The sequence below is a fragment of the Microcaecilia unicolor genome, chromosome 1 (assembly GCF_901765095.1).
Source record: "Microcaecilia unicolor chromosome 1, aMicUni1.1, whole genome shotgun sequence".
Classification (NCBI taxonomy): domain Eukaryota; kingdom Metazoa; phylum Chordata; class Amphibia; order Gymnophiona; family Siphonopidae; genus Microcaecilia; species Microcaecilia unicolor.
Window position 1 is genome coordinate 507,749,492 of NC_044031.1, and position 21,588 is coordinate 507,771,079.

Below are 21,588 nucleotides of genomic sequence, written 5' to 3' on the forward strand. Positions count from 1 at the left end.
ATAACAGAACTGCTTGAAATTTCTACTTGCGATGACAACAGTGTTAATCTACCTCCCTTGCAGACCGACAGTGTCCTCTGAACAGGGAGGCTCTAATGTAATGTTAAAACAGACTGCTGTTTTCTGACACTGTCAGGGATGAATATGGTCCTGAGAATGAGAGCCCGATGTATGACTCCTCTTCTTTTAGCAGTTGAAGATAGCAAAGAGATGCTACGTCTGCGCCTTTATCAGAAGGAACTTAGTTGTGCCAGTCCTTCCAACAGCCAAGAACAAGTGAAGGAATGACAACTCCTGCCTCTTTCCCTTGACGGGAGAGATATCCTAATTTAACTAAACCTAGAAAAGCAGAGGCTGTAACACCCGCCTCTGCCCCAATGAGTTAGATTCCAACTGTCACGCTTTCCAAAAGCAGGAACTAGGATCGTGAGCCCTTGGGCCACTGCCGAGGAACGGCTAGTGGCAGGTAAAACCACCCCACACAGGGGATAAGACAACTCTGACGAGGGACAGCTATACTTCACCTGCACCTGGCCACCCTTCCCCAGGAGTTGAGCCCCTGGGTGCAGGTGGCCGGCAGTACAAGCGGACAGGGGCCGGAACTGGAATCCAGCAGGATACACACAGGGACTAGAGCATACAGGGAGGCTAGGCAGAATACTAGACTAGGACTCTCAGACAGGACAAGGGACAGAACTGAAAGCTGCAAGCAGCACAAACAGGGAACAACGACAGATAGACAGGAGACAGAACTGAAAGCTGCCAGGCAGCCACTGAAACAAGAAACACAGGCAACCAAGAACTAGACAAAGACATACAACAAGAAACAAGACTGGGAACAAGCAATATAGTACAAGACGCTACACAAGACTAAACTAGAATCAGGCAAAGAATACAGACTATAAACTGGAATAGGCAGAAGTGCAGCAAGCACCAACAAACCAGGGCCTTAGGCGATGCAAAGGCAAAGCAGAGAGTTTCCAAATGGTTAATAAGCCCAGCAGCAGCTGAGATTCAAGCTGCAGCAATCACCAGGCAGCTACGGGTGCTGTGCAGGCTCAAACAAGACAAGCAAGTCTGGCAGGCCGGAAGATCCGAACTGGACTGAAGTCTGGAACGGGAAACAGCACACAGACAATCCAATGCAGCCACCAGAGGGCAAGAGGAACACAAACCAAAACACAGGCAGAAAAGCATACTGAAGCACAGAGAGGCTTAACACACACAGGTGCAGTATAGTGAAATAATCAGAGCCATGCTGGAAGCAGCCAGAACAGAGACAGAGACAGGACTAACTCAGGAAGAACAGACAGAAGTTCAGCTCAGAAGCTGACCGCCAGAAATAAGGTGAGCCTGAGAGGGGTCACCAACTAAGGCACAGACACAAAGATTCTGAGGCAGTGCATTTTGTTGATACAAACCGCATGTTTGATAAACACTAATTGCCCTCCCTCTGTGCTAAAGACCGATTCTATTTCAAAGGGAAATTCTGGTGCCGTCCCTTCAGGTGGTGAGCAGTCCCTGTCCATTATTTATAAACACAGTTCCTTAAAATGGAAAGTATTGCATAATTCTATATCTCTTTCTTTCAAGATAAAAAGTACAAGATATTCAGAGTAAAACTCCTAGTTATACAGGTCAGCTTAACTATTCTCAGATGGTCAGGGCAGGAAATGCAGCCAAAGAAAGAGCAAGAAAAGGAAAACATGCCAAAGGTACTGGTGAAAGGGTAACAAATATGGCAAAGGTCTAGAACTCAGTCATAGCACAGACCAGGAGAGGCTACGCGTTATAGACAGGAAGAGTATGATTATGAGAACTGTACCCCAAAGTCAAACAGGTATGGGAAAGCTAAAGGCTTTATTTCTCATGTTAATACTGCTTGTCATGTGTGTGCCTGAAATAACAAAGCCTGAGCTAGCAATATCAGGTCCTAAATCAGGTGTGGTATTGCAGGAGACCCCAGGATTTATAAGTACACAGTCCCCTGTGGTTACACAAAATGTGTACAGGGCATTAGATCTCCAGCATATGATTAGAAAACATTTCCTGTCATTGATAGACTATCCTCTTAACATGCATGTTCAGAATACTCTCAGCCAGCTGAAACAGGTCATAATGCAGCTTTGTCTTTCTGTGAAAATGGCAAGCCCTTCACACATTAATGCAGAACGATGCAGAACGACTGGAACTTATCTGTGTTTAGTTTGCCTGTTATTCTACCTGATAAGGTTGATCAACTGAAACAGATGTTTAATGTGGGATCTTGGGATAATGGTTATACTAAGGTTAACACATCTGAGTATGTGGCATACCCCACAATGACCCACAGCCATATCTGGTACCCTTTTTCAAAGATGCCACTGAACCTTTTTGTGGTGAATCCTCCATTGAGACCAGTGAGAATGCAAGGCTACTGTCATAGAATCTGCAGGTGCCATAAGTAGGCATGTCAGTGGTAATCAGGTATCATTACTAATAACAGGTGTTATGTCTCTGAGCCAAACATTCTGGTGTCAATACAAGGACAACATTGATGTCTTACTTCAACCCTGAGTTGGTCTCTGCTGAAGTGAAAATGCAGGACGCATCCTGTACTACTCCTTGAACCCCATTCAACAGCTAACTGATCTCCTGAATCACAAACAGTGACCATATTTAAGGGTGCCTATTAACTCAGAGAAAGCACAGGTGTTAGATTACTATCACACAGTGTGTAATAATGTTTTGTTAAGTGACAACATGCTAACCACTTCTATGGTTCTTGTCTCTACCAGCCTCAGGACTTTGTTGTTCATGATTGGGGCTTATCAGAGACATCAAATTTCTAGGCTGTCTCAGACCTTACAGCTAGTGGGTGGATTCCCACTGACCCAGCAAACATCAGCCGTATAACTGTGGGATCAGGCCACCTAAATAGCTGCTTGTCCACTGTCCAAATACACATAATACCTCAAGTAAAATAAATTAACTCTCTCTGTTCCCTTCCCCAGGGTAAAAATGCCAGTCTTGAAACAGCAGCCTCAGTGAGATGCTAGAACAGCGAGCGAACTTGGAAAGGATATGTTTATGTTTAAAGAAAGTAATGCCTCCATTCTCTCGTCATTTTTATCCTGTGTACAGGGAGGTGGATCACCCTCAAACTCATCAGGATTTAGAACAGATGACACTGTGTATAGTTCTAAAAATGAACTGGTACTGTCTTATCTTTCAGAAACATGGTAGTCTGAATAAGGGCCTAAATGTTTGTTTCTTGATAAGCATAATTTACCCTAATCACAGGTTAGTTGCCTAAGGAATGTATTCATAGATCAATACCCTGTTCATGGAACTGTTAAGGGTATTGTCCCAGTCCCTTATTATTATGTTGGTAATTATTTTAACCTTTGTGTGTTCCAGTCATGTTCTGAATCCAGCAGCCAAGTTGCTATTTTGCTGCTCTCTGTAACCTAGTAAGTCAAGGCCACATAAGTAACCTATGTATTGCCATTACTGGGACACAGCGAAGGTCCAGCAAGCCCAGTATCCTGTTTCCAACAGTGGCCAATCCAGGTCACAAGTACCTAGCAAGGTCCCAAAACAGTACAATACGTTTTATACTGCTGATTTTATAAGCAGTGGATTTCCCAAGTCCATTTAATTATGGCTATGGACTCTTAAGGAAGATATCCAAGCCTTTTTTAAACCCCATTAAGCTAACTGCTTTTACCACATTCTCTGGCAACAAATTCCAGAGTTTAATTACATGTTGAGTGAACAAATATTTTCTCCGATTCATTTTAAATTTGCTACTTTGTAGATTCATCGCTTGCCCTCTAGTCCTAGTATTTTTGGAAAGAGTAAACAAGCGATTCAAATCTACCCATTCCACTCCACTCATTATTTTATAGACCTCGATCATATTCCCCATAGCCTTCTTTTCTCCAAGCTGAACAGCCCTAGCTATTTCAGCTTTTCCTCATACGGAAGTCGTCCCATCCCCTTTATCAACTTCATCGCCCTTCTCTGGACCTTTTCTAATTCCACTATATCTTTCTCAAGATGTGGTGACCACAATTACACACAGTATTCAAGATGCGGTACACCATGAACAATACAAAGGCATTATAACATCCTCATTTTTATTTTCCATTCCTTTCTTAATAATACCTAACATTCTATTTGTTTTTTTGCCAACACAGCACACTGAGCAGAGGGTTCAAAGTATCAACGATGACTCCTAGATCCTTTTCCTGGTCAGTGACTCGTAACACAATACCTCCACCCACGCAGCTATAATTCAGGTTTCCTCTTTCCCACATGCATCACTTTGCACTTGCTCACATTAAACATCATCTGCCATTTGGATGCTCAGTCTCCCAGTCTCATAAGGTCCTTTTGCAATTTTTCACAATCCTCTTGTGATTTAACAACTTTGTGTAGTCAGCCAATTTCATACCTCACTAGTTATTTCCATCTCTAGATCATTTATAAATATGTTAAAGAGCAGCGGTCCCAACACAGATTCCTGAGGAACCACTATCTACCCTTTTCCATTGAGAATACTGACCTTTTAACCCTACTCTCTGTTTTTTCTCTTTTAACCAGTTTTAATCCACAATAGAACACTACCTCCTATCCCATGACTTTCTAATTTCCTCTGGAGTCTTTCAGGAGGTAACTAGTCAAATGCCTTTTGAAAATCCAGATACACAATATCAAAGAACTTGCCTTGAGTTTAGCTAACCATCAAATTATCCCAACTGACTCTGTACCATGCATCTTCTTCCCATCATATATCTGCTCTTGGTCCCTCAGCTATATGATAAGCCGTATTGTAGAAAATCTTTAGCATCATATCTATGTTAGTTGAATGTTCTAATGCTTATTAGGTGTATCATTAGTATTATGCTAACATTGTATTATATCTCTGGTATTTGAATTCCATTGTTGTTAAATGTGTATATTTTTGATACTGTTGTACGGCAGTTCTATTATTAGGTTTCAAATTACTGTTTTCAAGTTTACCTCATTTATTGTATTTATGTTCATTCTTTGTTGTTTTACTGTTGCTATGCTGTTAACAAAATTGTAAGTTTTATGTTAAACTGTACCTGCTGTACACCGCATTGGGTGAATCTCTTCATAAATGTGATTAATAAATCCCAATAAATAAAATACCAACTGGCTCACCTTTATCCACGTTTGTTCACCCCTTAAAAGAAATATAGAAGACTGGTGAAGCAAGATTTCCCTTCACTAAATCCATGTTGGCTTTGTCTCAGTAATCCATGCTTTTGAATACGCTCTGTAATTTTGTTCTTTATAATATTCTCTACCATTCTGCCCAGCACAGACGTCATGCTCATCGTTTATTTTTCAGAAACTCTTTGCCTCTGGGTACCAAGAAGACTTCAGGATGAGACATCACAACAGAAGTCACTGATCTTGGGAAGAAGGAAGATTTTCATAACTGTCACTGGCCACTCTGTTATAACAGGTGGCCTCAAGGAATGACTACATATCTGGTTCATACTCATTACTAATTCTGTTCTCTTCAGTTTTGTTCTAGGTTACAAACAGAAATTAAGTGCTGTCATCTCATAATTTGGAGGATGCTTATTAAAATCTCTGTTCATTTTGGAGAGCTGACTGATCCTCTGGCATGAGGGGACGAGGGGGAGGGAAGGAAAATAAAAGGTAACATTACTAATACACTAACCCTCTTTAATGTTGAAGAGCGTCATATTAACACTAATACTAGGTAATCCCAGGACTAATCAAGTAATACAATATTGTTAGTGTTGTGCTGTTAAAGACAGTGTCTTATCATAAGAACATAATAGTAGCCATACTGGGTCAGACGGTCCATCTAGCCCAGTATCCTGTTTTCAAACAGTGGCCAAGCAGGTCACAAGTACCTGGCAGAAACCCAAATCGTGGCAACACTCCATACTACAAATCTCAGGGCAAGCTGTTGGTTTGCTAAGTGTACACTGTCCAACTAGTTGCTCAATCATTTTTGAAGCAACATTTTGTCCTTTCATTAAAGGTAATGTTTGGGCCCATGGTACCTCCTTTTAATTTTGCTACGAACATATGCTCACTGATCTTCTTTTAGGCTATGACAATGAAATAACCCCATGGTTTGCTCTTTGCTTTACTTATAGCCATAGTATTTGCTTTTGCCTTGTAATAGAGGAAGGTCTGACAGATTTCTTCAATCCGGCTTTGTAAATACATTTTTTTATGCCGCTGCTAATTTTGAAAAACTGAAGTTAGTATCATGCTATAGTATTTTTTTGCATTCTTTTACCATGTACCTGGGTGTGTATTTTTAACAGATGCAATTTGTGATTTACGAACCGTTAACTGTTTCAAGGCTCATAATTTCAAACTGTTCCTTTAGTAACATCTATTCTAAAGCTTTCAGCAGTGTGCTGGTAAGAACAAAGCATTCGTCCCCACTACCTGTCAATTAAACCATACTTTACTTATTTTATTTACTGGAGGTTAGCCTTGGAACAATTTCTTGCTGTCATTTTGTCACAGTTAACTTTCAACAATTTTTACTGATGATACGACAGAATAACAGTCAACAATCGCCATATAAGTACATAAGTAATGCCATACTGGGAAAAGACCAAAGGTCCATCGAACCCAGCATCCTGTCCATGACAGCGGCCAATCCAGGCCAAGGGCACCTGGCAAGCTTCCCAAACGTACAGTCTATACATGTTATTTCTGGAATTTTGGATTTTTCCAAGTCCGTTTAGTAGCGGTTTATGGACTTGTCCTTTAGGAAACCGTCCAACCCCTTTTTAAACTCTGCTAAGCTGACCGCCTTCACCACTTTCTCCGGCAACGAATTCCAGAGTTTAATTACACGTTGGGTGAAGAAACATTTTCTCTCCGATTTGTTTTAAATTTACTACACTGTAGTTTCATCGCATGCCCCCTAGTCCTAGTATTTTGGAAAGCGTGAACAGACGCTTCACATCCACCTGTTCCACTCCACTCATTATTTTATATACCTCTATCATGTCTCCCCTCAGCCGTCTCTTCTCCAAGCTGTATAGCCCTAGCCTCCTTAGTCTTTCTTCATAGGGAAGTCTTCCCATCCCCACTATCATTTTAGTCGCCCTTCGCTGCACCTTTTCCAATTCTACTATATCTTTCTTGAGATGCGGCGACCAGAATTGAACACAATACTCAAGGTTGCGGTCGCACCATGGAGCGATACAACGGCATTATAACATCCTCACACCTGTTTTCTATACCTTCTTATATGAAACCATACCTTTCCTATATGAAACCATATGAAACAAGACAAAACTGAATACAGGTTAGTGCGTTATCATCAAATATTTTTTTAACATTCCCTCCCCTCCCCCTCTGCCCCCCCTACCCCTTCAGAGGTTATTGCAATCTGTTAACTAGTTCTAGACCTGTTTGAACAAGTAATCTCAACATTCCAATCAATTTCTGTAACCATCAACGTTCAAAGAAAGTAGAGAGAGCCTGGTTTCTTATAGCTCTCCCCCCTTGCACTTTTCAGCTTTGTATATTTCCTGTTTAAATTCTGTTTACAGTATCAGAACGGAGAATATATATTCAGCAAGGTGCAGCAAAGAACATTTCAAGTACAACAGACCATTATCAGACAATCATCAGACAAAAAATTCCTTTTCCTTCGTTGAACCTCAAGCTACCCCCCCTCCCGCCCTCTCTTCTTGGGATAACACCCATGCCGATAATGGCTTAGCATGAACCGGTACCTTAATAATCTCCCGATGTTTGAAAATTGACATATTAGGAGCAGTACCATTAAATGCACCATCTTATTATAGGGTCCAGTACCAACCAAAACCCCTTCCATCCCCCCTCCCCTCCAATTAAATCAAGAAAAGTGAGCCTGCTAATCAGCTACCCACCCATACCAGTCTACCCGAGTGACCACCTGTCCTTTATGACAGGGAGCATCAAGCTCATCTAATTGTTGAGAGCCGTTGGAGGAGATCCAGACAGCACAGTAAGTTTATTAAGAATATAACTTCTGGCTTTAGGAGACACCACTTTAAGATATCCTTCCAAGTTAAGTAAAAATTGTTTGTGTTTTGAAGTTAAGCAAAGAGTCCTGGAGTTTCCATTAAGAGTAAGACATGGAAACGGTTACGCCATTGCCAATAAGAGGGACCTTGTTCCAAGTCCAGTTCACCAAGATACGTTTCATACCCACCAGGTAGGCTTTATTGGCGAGTGCACTCTGATGAGCCGTGCCCCCCTCTATCGGAGAGAGACAGCCCAGTAAAATACATTTTGGTGACAGTCGAACCCGCTGCCCCCCCCGAGACTACCTACAAACCTAGTTATCCTGACCCAGAACGCTTTGATAGCCGTACACTTCCAAAAGGCATGGAGAAAATCATTTTGAGACGCTCCACACCGCTTACAAACAGCCGACTCTAAATATCCCATTTGACACAAACGCGATTGCGAGGTGTAGGCTCGGTAGATCACTCTGGCTCGACACTCCCGAAGCTCTATACTTCGTGTCCACTTCAAAACTCCTCTCAGCCCCTGTAGTAGCTCCTGGAGAGGAAACCGGCGCCTGCATATCCCCTGCCCATCTGGTTGCCATCTGGTCCAAATCTCTCTGCGATCGTGCTATTATCAATCTCTTATATAACAGGGATATGGAAATAGGGTCGCCCGACGGCACCTCCAAAAGGTCATTCAATTTGGTGGTCAGATCAACACCCAGCGCACTACGTGGAAGAGAGGCCACATAGTGTCGCACCTGTTCATACGCAAAACAGGTACCCCAATCTAATGAATTTAATCCAAGGTCTTCCATGGACCTAACCACGCCATCAGGCCCCAACAAATGGTGCAGGAACAATATCCCCTCTTCCCCCCATGCCCTCAGCACTGAATTATCCGTACCTGGACGAAATGCCTCATTTCCTTGCAGAGGGAGTAAACTACTACACCTGCAGTCGAAGGACCAGAGCCTCGCCAAATCTTTCCACAGCGCCCTTAAAGGCTCTATCACGACATTAAGCCGTATGTGTGTGGGCAGCTCCTTCCGCACTGCGTGCAATATGTAAAAGACATGTAGGGGACTACACAGCTCTTTTTCCATAGCTAAGGGAGAGTAGGTCTCTGTCTGCTGATACCAGTCCCCCAGATGTCGTAATAAGCATGCCATGTTGTAAAATTTAATATCAGGAACTCCAAATCCCCCCTCCCTGCCTTTTCCCATAAGGAATTCAAACTTAATCTGAGGTCTCTTTCTAGCCTAGAAGAATTTAGAAAGCATGCTTTGAAGCGCTCTTATGTCCCGTTGTTTAAGGTATAGCGGAATCGTCTGCATGCAATAGAGCCACTTGGGGAACAGCACCATATTAAACAGAGCAATCCGTCCCATCTCCCCAGTGTCTCCCCTGTGCATGCCAGCAGTTGCACTATATTGGTCTCTCCAAGTTGCCTAGGATTCTTAGTAAGTGAGATACCCAGATATTTAAACGCCAAGTCTGCTCTTTTATACTCAACAATTTTTTATTGAGAATGAAATTACAAAAGAGTAATATTGCAGAGATATATTCAACATTGATAACATATTTTCATTACTTCAGCTTGTGCAACGCATATCATCCAAAACCCATCCTCATTTTAAACCCCTTTGTCCCCAATATCCCCCCCTCCCTGACCCTCCCTTTACCTCTATATATGTAGCTTGAGCATTATAACAGTTGGTAACCGCATTCATAGTTTATTAAGAATTAAACTCCTTCCCTGCTGTGTTAGTTTAACTAGGTAGGGACCCCAGAGTTTGAGAAAACGGGCCTTACGTTTATATGAACCTCTGGCTTCTTGCGCTTCCCATGTTATTACTTGATATATTTGATTGCGCCAGTGCCAGAATTCTGGTGTGTCCTTTGAAGCCCATTTTTGCAGTATACAATGTCTAGCAATCAGACATAGCTTGCGGCACAACAATGCTTCTCCGGCTTTATGCCCCCTGAATGAGTCGGGGCAATCAAGCATCACCTGCATAGGTGTCCCTTGTACTTGACACGACATCAAAAGTGAGAGGTATGCCACCACCCGTCTCCAAAAACATCGTATAACTGGACATCCCCAAAACCCATGATATAAAGAATTGTCAGCTGATTTGCACTTCAAACAAGTGGGTGTGTCAATTCTCCCTGCTCGGAATAACTGCACCTGTGAAAAATATGCTCTATTGACAACTCTATATGCTCGGTATCCTGCCCCACTAATTAGTTGAGGAATGTTCTTAAGGTGAGCTGCTATGTCCCAAGAAGTAAGATCACTCCCTATATCTAATTCCCACCGTCGCCGAAGCTGGGCCAGCTCCTTTCCAAGTACCAAAGACCAAATTTTCTTCTGTAAATTGGAAATGGAAGGAGCCTCTTCTGAGGTCTCGCAAATAAATTCTGAATTTTCTCTCCTAGATTGAATTTGAGTGCCTCTTTGTCTAGAGAGCGAACATAGTGCTTCAGCTGGCAGTAGGCAAAATTATCACCCCAGCAAATGGATTCACGAGGGATCAATTGATCTAAAAGTCTAGGTTCTCCTTCCTGATCTATCACTGCCCCTAAATTACTGAGGCCCAGATCCTCCCATTGTTCAAATACTTTGTTCTCCTGTCCTGGACCAAACATTGGGTTCCCCTTAATCGTTAAAAGTTCTGACACCTGTGCGTCACCTCCCATGTGTTTCCCCAAGAATCTCCACGCATCTCGTACTGGGCCCAGAAGGATTGATCTACCCATCCACCGTGGCAAATATGAATTATCTCTGTGCAGTAATGAGATCAATTGATAGGGTTTAAACAGCACCTTTTCTATCTCCAAAGGGGTATGATAATCAGAGGAACAGATCCAATCACGCACTTGTCTCAAATTACAGGCAATATTGTAATATTTAATGTTGGGCAAACCCATTCCCCCTTGCCTCCACCCCCCCCCCCCCCCCAATAGCAATGACATACGAATTTTTGCTTTCTTATATGCCCAACAAAACCTCATCACCAAACGATACAACATTCTTATGTCTTTCTGTAGTAACTGTAGAGGTAAGGTTTGCATGACATATAGCCATCTGGGGAGAATTACCATGCGGATTAAGCACAGTCGGCCTGACAGTGGCAGTGTCAAAGTTCTCCAAGCATCCAATTGCTGTTTTGTTTTATCTAACAGCCATTGGACATTTGTTTTATATATTGCTTTTGTCCGTGGTACTAAAAAAATGCCCAAATAACGGAATGAGTTTTCCACCCATCTCAGTGGGAATTGTCCCTGCCAGGATCTTCGGGTATCTGCTGTGATAGCCATCGCTTCCAACTTGTCATAATTTAATTTGAACCCAGAATATGCCCCAAATTCTGAAAAAACTTCTAAGAGATCACCTAAAGACTCCCGGGGATTTGTAAGCATCACCAACAAGTCATCGGCGAAGGCCGCCACTTTAAATTCCTGTTCTCTAAACCTCACCCCTCTAATTGTAGAGCACATGTTTATATCTCGGATCAAAGGGTCCATATATATTGCAAAAAGGAGGAGCGAGAGCGGGCAACCCTGCCGAGTCCCCCGTTTAATATCAAATGATGGTGAATACATTCCATTCACCCACAGCTTGGCTCGAGGTGACTCATACAGGGCCGCCACCGCCCTCACAAACCACCCCTGGAACCCGTATTTATTCAAAGCAGAGAACAAAAAAGGCCATTCCACCCGATCAAACGCCTTTTCGGCGTCGAAACTAATCATGATAGAAGGTTCGCGAGTAGCCTCCAGACGTTCCAAGGATGCTAAGATGCACCTAAGGTTCCGAGCTACTGACCTCCCCTGAACAAACCCTACCTGCGCTGCGTGAATAATACCTGGGAGAACGCGTCTCAACCTATTCGCAAGTATTTTTGCAAATAATTTTACTTCTTGATTGAGAAGCGAGATGGGCCTATAAGACGATACCAATGTGTGATCTCTTTTTGGTTTGGGCAATACTATTATCTGGGCCAAATTAAGATGTTCCGGTAATTGTCCATGTTCCACCCAAGCATTAAAAGCCTTGGCTACTGTTGGCACTATGTGATCCCCCAGTAATTTATAAAACTCTGCTCTCAGGCCGTCTGGACCCAGGGCTTTGCCCAGTTTACTACTGCCTATTGCCCAGCACACTTCATCATCGCTTATAGGAGTGTTCAAGAACTTACGTTCTCTTGGTTGGATGTTAGGGATTGAGATATTTCCCAAGTAGAGTTCACCACTAAGGCCACTCTTCTCCCGAGCCTTATAGTTGCTGAAAGAATCTCTGGAAAACATCTCCTATCTCCTCATCTGTGTGAAGTAATTTCCCCCCCTTCATCTCTAACCGTTAAGATATGTCTAGAAGTGCTCTTGGCAGCAATTAACCTTGCCAACATCTTTCCTCCTTTATTTCCATGTTTGTATAGATGAAATTTATAATAAGCTTGTGATTTAACTGCCCTGTCATGTAACAAGGAGTTCAAAGATGTCTGAACGGCAATCATGTCTTGTCTGACCTTGTTGGAAGGCCTTCTCCCCAATTGCTTCCGGAGAACCAGCAACTGTTTCTCTAAGCGTAAAATTTCCCTGTCCCTGGCTTTTTTATTGTGGCTAACATAGCTTATAATGTCCCCGCGGAGTACAGCCTTTGCAGCTTCCCTGAATAATGTTGCGTTGTCAGTCGTCCCTTTGTTATTAAGAGAGTATTCCCCCCATTTTTTCGCAAGAAATTCCCTAAAATTCCCATCTTTGTATAAATAGCTAGGGAAGGACCAGCCCCCTCTCCGCCCCCTCCCTTCTCCCCAGATTCCACGTCATCCAAACTGCTGCGTGGTCTGAGATCACGCAGGGGCCAATTTCTGCCCCTCCAATGTCCGAAAACTTCTCTCCGTGAGATCAACAAATAATCGATCCTGGAGTGAGTGCCATGCGCTCTGGATTTGGTGTGTACATTCCTTGTCTAAGGGGTGCAAGACCCTCCACACGTCTATAAGATCAAGTAGTGAGCAAAAGTCCGGCAAGCCCCTCCCCTTCTTTGGCCCATGTCCCTGCGGTGGATTGGATCTGTCCAGCTGAGAATCCCAAGTCATATTAAAATCTCCCCCAAGCACCAAAGGGATAGATTCTATTTTAGTTAGAATTGTTACTAGTTTTTTTGTAAAATTTGATATCAAGTTGATTAGGAGCATATATACTTCCTAAAAGCACCTGTTGTCTAGCTACTATCGCTTTGCAGAAATGAAGCGTCCTTCAGGGTCTTTCATAATATTGTTAAGTTGCACTGCCACCCCTTTGCGGATTAGAATTGCCACTCCGCCTTTACGACCCACTGCCGCTGATGCCACACATTCCCCACCCACCACCTCGCTAGCTTAGCATGTTCACTCTCCGACAAATGCGTTTCTTATAAGAATACTATGTCAGCTTTAATGCGCTGTAAGTAATGTAATATTTTGGATCTTTTTATGGGGAGTGGATGCCCCCCACATTCCAAGTGACTATCTTAATCATTTGCCTATATTTTGTACTTACAGTCCACCCATTGCTTAGTACAGTGTCTAAGGGGAGCCAGCCCAGCCTCTGACACCCCCCTATATAATCCAGTACATCCGTTCCAAACACACACAGCAAATTGCTTGCATAACCACTTTATTATAGCCCATTTCCTGTTATCTAATGCCCATCTATCAGCTTTCCCTCCCTGTGACCCCCAGTCCCTGACTTCTCCCCCCTAGACCCCCCCATTCCCATCTTACCAAATCCCCCTTTCTTCCACGAAGATCCCTCCCTCGAGATCAAGTCACTTTTGACGCCTCTCCCCCATCCCAAATCAAGGCTTTTTGCCATAGTCAACCTTTAAATGTTATGAATACCCCTTTTTATTCCCTATTATTTATCCGTTCTCACCACCCTCACACAAACCATTTCCCCCTATATTACATCTTCGCTGCTCCAAAAGCATCCCCACTTATGCTTATTTTATCATTCATGCCACTTTACAGCCATCTTGCATGGCATATAAAACCTTTATAAGAGGTTGAACAGCCTTTCTTAACATCAGTTTCTTTATAACACCTTGCTCATGTTGAAACTCAACTTCAAACAAATCAAAATGTTCTGTATACTTATACTTAACCAAAGTTCAAAGTCACAAGTTACCGGGCCAAACCTCACTGTGGCTCCTGCCTGTTAACCAATTAGTTATGGCTGCGCCATCCACACTCAGCTGCAAATCATCAGCGATTGGAATCCAGTTGTATAATTTCTGTGCGTCTTCTACTGAAGAATAAGTATTCGTGGATGACTTTATTTATTTATTTGTAGCATTTGTATCCACATTTTCCCAACAATTTGCAGGCTCAATGTGGCTTACATTTGCCATAATGGCAGTTGCCATTTCCGGGTAACAGAATTACAAATGGTAATGTATTAAGTTGCATACCATACATGGTAACATACATGTAACATAACCATACGTGAACAGATCATGGTATAGATATATATCATGTGCAGATATATGTTAAGGAAGAATAAATTATGGTAATACATGAAAGTTCCTGAGTAAGAAACTGGAAGAATAAATTATAGTAATACATGAACGTTCGAGTACGAAATTGGTTGTATCATTCTTTAGGTCATAGACTATGGAGAGACCATATTCGACATAGTGGTTATGCTTATTAATTAGTGGTAAGGAGATTGATCAGTCACAGTGATAAGATTTTTAATTATGTCTATGTCGTGTAAAGTCTTATTTTTTGGTGTTTAGATGGGTGTTTATGGTATGCCTTCTTGAACAGATCTGTTTTCAGTAGCCTTCGGAAGATAGTTAGGTCTTGCGCTATTTTTATGGCCTTCGGTAGTGCGCTCCATAGCTGCGTGCAGATGTATGAGAAACTGGTTGCGTATGTGGATTTATATTTTAGTCCTTTGCAGTTAGGGTAATGGAGATTTAAGGAATGTGCGTGCTGATCTCTTTGCATTCCTGGTAGGCAAGTCTATAGGTCTGACATATAGGTCAGGGCTTCCCCGTGAATGATTTTGTGGACCAGGGTGCAAACTTTGAACGCCAATTCTTTCTTTTTGTGGGAGCCAGTGGCAGATGACGTTTAATTTGAGCAAGTGCAAGGTGATGCATGTGGGGAAAAAGAACCCCGAATTCTAGCTACGTCATGCAAGGTTCCCACGTTAGGAGTTACGGACCAAGAAAGGGATCTGGGTTGTTGTCGTCGATAATACACTGAAACCTCTGCTCAGTGTGCTGCTGTGGCTAGGAAAGCGAATAGAATGTTGGGTATTAGGAAAGGTATGGAAAACAGGTGTGAGGATGTTATAATGCCGTTGTATCGCTCCATGGGTGTGACCGCACCTTGAGTATTGTGTTCAATTCTGGTCGCCGCATCGCAAGAAGATATAGTAGAATTGGAAAAGGTTGCAGCGAAGGGCGACAACTGATAGCGGGGATGGGACAACTTCCCTATGAAGAACGACTAAGGAGGTTAGGGCTTTTCAGCTTGGAGAAGAGACGGCTGAGGGGAGACATGATAGAGGTATATAAAATAATGAGTGGAGGGGAGGAAGTGACGTCATCAAACCGAATGGACGCAATTAGAGCAGAGCTCCCGCTTACCCCTCGTAAATAGTGATTCTTAACCAGACCAACAAACGAACGATAGCGATTCCATGCGCTAACCCCTCAAGACACTGCAGAACTCCCGGTCAATGTTCCAGCAGCCTGCAAAGGCGAATTTGGCGAGCTTCGCATACACGCCTCGGGCAGAGTCGTGGAAAAAACAAAATGGTGGAGCCAGGGAAACCGCCGACGCCACCAGAAACGACAGGGCATCGCCCACAAATGCAGATCAGAACAGAGAGAGGGAGCGGAGGCCGGTATGGCATCCCCACGGAGCTGAAAGATTGGCTCCAGGAAATCAGCGCTAACTTGCAATCGCTGCGCTCAGAGTGGTAACGCTGGGGTCTGACCTCAGGGCCGAAATCCGTGAGCTGGGTTCGCAACTTGAAGATATGGAAACGCAGCTGGAGAATCATGGCGAGGCCCTGGGGCAAGTAGATGAGCAAATATCAGAATTGCGCTCCACCCAGCAGCAGCAGTTAGAAAAGTTGGAAGATTTAGAGAACAGGGGCCGTCGGAACAATTTGAGGTTCTGGGGCCGCCCAGAAACGCCAACCTACTAAAACTGTGAAGAAGTGGTACAAAAGATAGTGGTGGAGCTAATGAGCAAAGGGTGAGCGCAAATTAGAAGAGACCACACAGATAGAGCGAGCACATAGGGCATTGGGCCCAGTGAGGAACAATGCACCCAAAGGATATAATTGCTTGCTTTACCAGCTACAAGCTCAAGGAGCAAGTGCTCAAGCATCACGTCAATCGCAGGACTTTACCTGGGACTCATACAAGATAGAGAATATCAGGACCTGGCGACGGCGACCCTGAAACGGGAGAAGAAGCGAGCTTTGCCCATTTACAAAGGGTACTACGAGAATCAACATCCAATATGGCTGGCGGCACCAGTTTGCACTGGTCTTCTATAAAGAAGGTAAACAGCACCAGTACGCTCCTTAGCGAAGCGAGAGTGGCCTGCCCAGAAATTGAGATGGAAAAGGATCTGGCAGATACTAGTAGCACTAAACAGCGGCCATCGCCAAAATGCCTCGCCGAAGTGGAAACAAGCAGGGAAGGGGCCGAGGCGTCTACAGCGACAACAATTGGCGGCGAGGATCACCTGACTGAGGACTAGAGATGAAACTAACGCCTGGGAGCAGAGGTATATGGACATATATGCCTAAACTGAGACTGAAAGAGTCCTAGAGACTGAATGAAAGGTTTGGTTTAAACATGTAAGTTTAACTGTTTGGGGTACGCAGTAAGCGTTCCATATCTCACTTTCTCTCCTACGGGAATTCAGTGGTATACCATTGGGCGCCATACAGAAATGTTTTATACTATCTTTTGCTTTAACACTATCATGAACCCAAAACCCTCTGTAAATCCAAACGTATATTCTCTTCTACTTCCAGTATCATGATGAATTGTAAGCCACATTGAGCCTGCAAAGAGGTGGGATAATGTGGGATACAAATGCAATAAATAATACATGGAAGGAGAAGGGAAATGGGGATAGGGGGGGACACAGGACAGGCCGGGGGGAGAGAGACACAGGGGATGGAAGGGAGCACAGGGGCAAGACACATGGGTTACCACGATGCAGGGCTGATATGGCAGCCGGGCTGGCGAATAAGTGGAGGAGACTTGATTCCAATGGCTGATATAAAATGGTCATCACTTCATGTTAAGGGGCTAAATATCCCTAGGAAATGCCAACTCTTATTTAGAGAGTTAGTCCGCCTGCAGGTAGGACATAGCGCTGATACAAGAAACTCATCTTAACGAAAATACGAGTGGCTTTGCTCCCATAAAGGCTATCCAACTATATACTTTGCATCATCCATGGGGGGAACAAGAGTAAGGGAGTGCTCATAGCCCTGCGAATTCTAAACCCTGGGAAGTCAAGAAGATCATACGGATAAGGAAGGCAGTACTGCTCCTGGTTTTGCTCTTAGCGGGGCAATCCTACATGGTGGTTAATGTATATGGGCCAAATTTAGATCAGAGAGATTTTATAAAAGAATGAGTGGAGTAGAACAGGTGGATGTGAAGCGCTTGTCACGCTTTCCAAAAATATTAGGACTAGGGGGCATGCGATGAAACTACGTGTAGTAAATTTAAAACAAAAATCGTAGAAAATATTTCTTCACCCAACGTATAATTTAAACTCTGGCATTCGTTTCCGGAGAACGGGGTGAAGGCGGTTAACTTGGCAGAGTTAAAAAAGGGGTTAGACGGTTTCCTAAAGGACAAGTCCATTAACCACTACTAAATGGACTTGGGAAAAATCCACATCCAGTAATAACATGTATAGAATGTTTGTACGTCTTGGGAAGCTTGCCATATGCCCTTGGCCTGGATTGGCCGCTGTCGTGGACAGGATGCTGGGCTTGATGGACCCTTGGTCTTTTCCCAGTGTGGCATTACTTATGTACTTATGCATGATCTGGTTGTCCACAAGTCATTCTGGGCACAGGGTCAAATTCCTTAAGTTCATCAGGGCTAATTTTGATAAGTAATTCTGCCGCTTTTTTTTCTTTTTTACAGCAATACCAAGAAGAAGAACATATATTCATAAACCTAGCAAAGAAGTAATTAACCAGTAGCATTTACTGTATTGGTATCTTGTTCCAAGCAAGTGCTGGAGTTTTGAAGAATGGCCCAGTAAAGAATTGAAATGGGAGGTATGAGAGAGAAGTATAATTCTCCCATGATGCTTTGCATTGTTAAATCTATTTTCTCTTGTGTGAGAAATTAACATTTTGCATTTCAAAGTAGTCACTTCTAACAAAACAGTTATTAAAATGGTAAATGGTTTGCATCATTTCCCAATTGATTTTCTTCTTTTTGTGCATAAAGTGAATCTTAAAACAGAATAGGCCTGCTGAAAGAAATTTAAAACAAAGAGGCTTATCTGGTACCGCAGTTCTGAGCACGCAGGAATGTTTTCTTTTGAAATTAACTGAGCTCAGTGTCTTTCTTGTGTGCTTTTAAAACAGAGAAGGATCATGATCTAATAATTTTATACCATATTATTTTTTGCATCAAGCACACAATTTTCAAACTTTATTGGTCTCAAGTGACAATTTTTGGGTTTGGGTTTTACGTACAGTCATGACTCATTTTTCTTTTTTAATTAAACTATAAAAACAGCCATGGGCTGATGTTTTAAAACCATGGTGCACCTATTGAAATCTTTGAAATCTGAATTGATGCATAAACAGATTCTAAATTGCAATTTCAAATTATATGCCCTGCATCTCATATCTGAAGTTACAAACATATCTGCTGTTTGAGAATAAATAATGTATATATACACAACCTCCTAACGAAAGGAGGGCCTTTGGTACCAATTTCCTTTCTATACTACTTATCTAGATACCTATTATCATTATAGGTTAATCAGCCATAAACCTTTTTATAACTGTCTTCGTTAGGTATTGCACAGACTCCCTCATTATACATATATGTCTCTACCTATGGTCTCTAAACTCAATTTTTCCTAAAAAAATAAAAAGGTTTTTTTGTGTGCTATATTAGGTCACACATCCTATGTAGTTAGCATGAATATCAACATCTACATAATAGCACAATGATTGTGTTATTTCATATACAATGTTATATGTTTTTAAGTGATACACTACTAAGTTTATGCTTGGCTAGTATATTATTTTGATATGATAACTACTACTACTACTATTTAGCATTTCTATAGCACTACAAAGCGTACGCAGCGCTGCACAAACATAGAAGAAAGACAGTCCCTGCTCAAACAAGCTTACAATCTAGTAGACAAAAAATAAAGCAAACAAATCAATGAATGTGTAGAGGAAGAGGAGAGGAGGGTAGGTGGAGGCGAGAGGAAAGAGGAGAGGAGGGTAGGTGGAGGCGAGTGGATACAAGTGGTTACGAGTCAAAAGTAATGTTTAAAGAGGTGGGCTTTCAATCTAGATTTAAAGATGGTCAAGGATGGGGCAAAGTGTAGGGGCTCAGGAAGTCTATTCCAGGCATAGGGCGCAGCAAGACAGAAGAAGCGAAGTCTGGAGTGGCTGTAGCAGAGAAGGGAACAGATAAGGATTTATCCAGGGAACGGATGGCACGGGATGGGGTGTAGGGAAGACGAGTGTGGAGAGATACTGGGGAGCAGCAGAGTGAGTACATTTATAGGTTAGTAGAAGAAGTTTGAACAGGATGCGAAAATGGATAGGGAGCCAGTGAAGCGACTTGAGAGGGGTAGTATGAGTAAAGCGACCCTGGCGGAAGACAACGACGGGCAGCAGAGTTTGAACCGACTGGAGAGGGGAGAGGTTGACTAGGGGAGGCCAGCAAGAAGCAGATTGCAGTAGTCCAAACGAGAGGTGACAAGGGCTGTGGATGCGGTTTTGGTAGAGTGCTCAGAAAGAAAGGGGCGGATTTTACAGATGTTGTAAAGAAAGAAACGACCAGGTCCTTGGCTGTCTGCTGGATATGAGTAGAGAAGGAGAGAGAAAGCTTCAGATAACCCAAGGTTTCGAGCTGAGGAGACAGGGAGAATGATAGAGCCATCAACAGAAATAGAAACGAGAGGGAGCAGGGAGGTGGGTTTGGGGGGGAAAAATGAGAAGCTCGGTTTTGGTCATATAAAAGATAAGGTTTTCTCCATTTTTATGGTTTACTACATATGCACATAGTACAGTGCAGTTTATCTATGTTAGACCAAGTATCATTATTTTCTGTGCCACATTTACTTTATTTACATTATCGCAATACATATGGTTAAGTTACCATATTGAATAATGTTCACTATCATTCTACCTCTAAGGTTTTTTCAACACATATAGTATTAAGAGCTTTGCTTGTGAAACTATACTATTGATGTTGCTGGGAAGGTCACAATGTTCAAGGACATCAAGCTATTATCAGCACTGATGTAGGTGTTTTTTTGAATGGAGGTCAATACAGAAAGCTTTTATCAGAATGGAGGTCAATGCAGGTCACTTGGAGCTACTTGTTTATGTCTTCAAGGATAAACATACATCAGTGAGAGAGATAAGGCTCATGATCTCTCTATAAACGGTAGTTTCTTGCCAGGGTTAGCTGCCTTGTGCCAACAACACATCCAAGGGGCAAGATCTGTGTTGGACCAGACTGATATCTGAAGAATATGCTAACATCTGAAGGCCTGTATGTATGAGTCTAGATAGGGATTTAAATACATTTACTGCAAGCTCTCTCTGTAATAGGATTGTCTGTCTTTATTCATGTTACTCTCTGTCATTTGTTGCTACTATAAATAAATAGATCTATTTTATAATATTTGAGTGTGGAGTTAGTTTCTTTTATTATTTTGGCGCAGTGGGCTTGGATCTAAGGATAAAGGGGTGATACATTTAATTCTAACCTTCCCCAAAACTGATTGGGTCCCAGGTTTTGTTATAACTTACACTGTCAGTTACCCCAATAACGCCCTAAAAGAGAGTGTATATGTTTTGCACCCACACAGCCCTCTCAACAGTCTAGTGTGTACAGGGCCTGTCCACATTTATGAGAATGAGGCCTTGGGGAAGAAACTGTGATTTCTATGTCTGGGCTGTAAAACTCCAAAGATAATTTTTATATATTTTTTATGCTTTTTAAAGGCTGTCTCAATTCTACTTCAATAAAGCTTGCTTAAAAGACAGTGCTGGATCCAAACAATGGAAATCAAGCTAAGTGCAGTCTTGTGAATGAGGCATTTATAACAAAATTTTTTTTTTGCTGAGAGGACTATTTAACTTATCGAGTTTATTGAAGTAGAATTGAGACAACCTTTAAAGCATTAAAAAATATATAAAAATTATCTTTGGAGTTTTTACAGCCCAGTGATAGAAATCAAACGCTTTTTGCGTGTATGTTTACACCAAAGTATTAGCGTTTAAAACCTCCGGCAATTTGCCTTTGGTTTCT

The 21,588-nt window shown here is 42.5% G+C and overlaps 1 protein-coding gene and 1 long non-coding RNA gene across 2 annotated transcripts in view; one reads left to right on the forward strand and one right to left on the reverse strand.

The window, feature by feature from the left end:
• Window positions 1–21,588, reverse strand: part of PDE7A (phosphodiesterase 7A) — a 333,862-nt gene that overhangs the window by 94,806 nt on the left and 217,468 nt on the right. The window lies entirely within an intron of this gene.
• Window positions 20,751–21,588, forward strand: part of LOC115477962 — a 91,613-nt gene continuing 90,775 nt past the window's right edge. The window contains exon 1 of the long non-coding RNA XR_003943406.1: window positions 20,751–20,826. This is a non-coding gene — a long non-coding RNA (uncharacterized LOC115477962). The remainder of the gene's footprint in view (window positions 20,827–21,588) is intronic.